We start from the raw sequence: 720 nt of genomic DNA on the forward strand, positions 1-720 counted from the left end.
TGAAAAAGTGTGAAGCTGACTGTTGCAGTCTGCAGCAGAGGAGATTTTATTTAGAAACACACACAAATATGGTCATGTAAAATATCACAGAAGATGTTCATAATTCTACTCGCAGCACTTTCTTGCTAATGATTGTTTGAAGCTTAAATTGGACAAGAATAATATGTGATTATTTACCTACTGCTTTTCTGTGTGGCAACTGGCTTCACAAAACATTGACTTCATCACTCCTCTTGGTATCAGTTCCCTTCTCCACAGTATGGCCCTTCCACTTACCCCATGCTCTGGCCCTTCAAAAGATTCATAAGAAGTGCTGTAGATCTCTCATATTTAAAGATGAATATTAATTGTATAAAAATACATCAGTTCTTAGAGTTGAGCCGGAAAATATGCTTCTAAGGTAGCATTATTTTGCCATGAATAGGATGCTTACATATGAAAGTTTGATTTAGCACAGCATGACTTCAGTATGGAAAATGAGCACTGTGCAAGCACATCAGCACAGGGCACTGAGAAAGCAGCCAATGTTTTCATGCATTGATCTGTCTGATTATTTGATAAATCGGTATGTTCTGCCCTTAAATAGCATAGAAGAGTTTCAGAGGCTAAAATCTGAAGATGCTAGTCTTTTCCTAGGTGAGATTTTTGTTCTCATTAACTCAACCTTCATAGTTTCCTTAGGTGGAAAAGTTTCCAGTTTGATGACGACAATGCCCAGAC

Source organism: Lichenostomus cassidix, chromosome 3 (genome assembly GCF_008360975.1).
Source record: "Lichenostomus cassidix isolate B80296 chromosome 3, HeHo_3.0, whole genome shotgun sequence".
NCBI classification, from domain to species: domain Eukaryota; kingdom Metazoa; phylum Chordata; class Aves; order Passeriformes; family Meliphagidae; genus Lichenostomus; species Lichenostomus cassidix.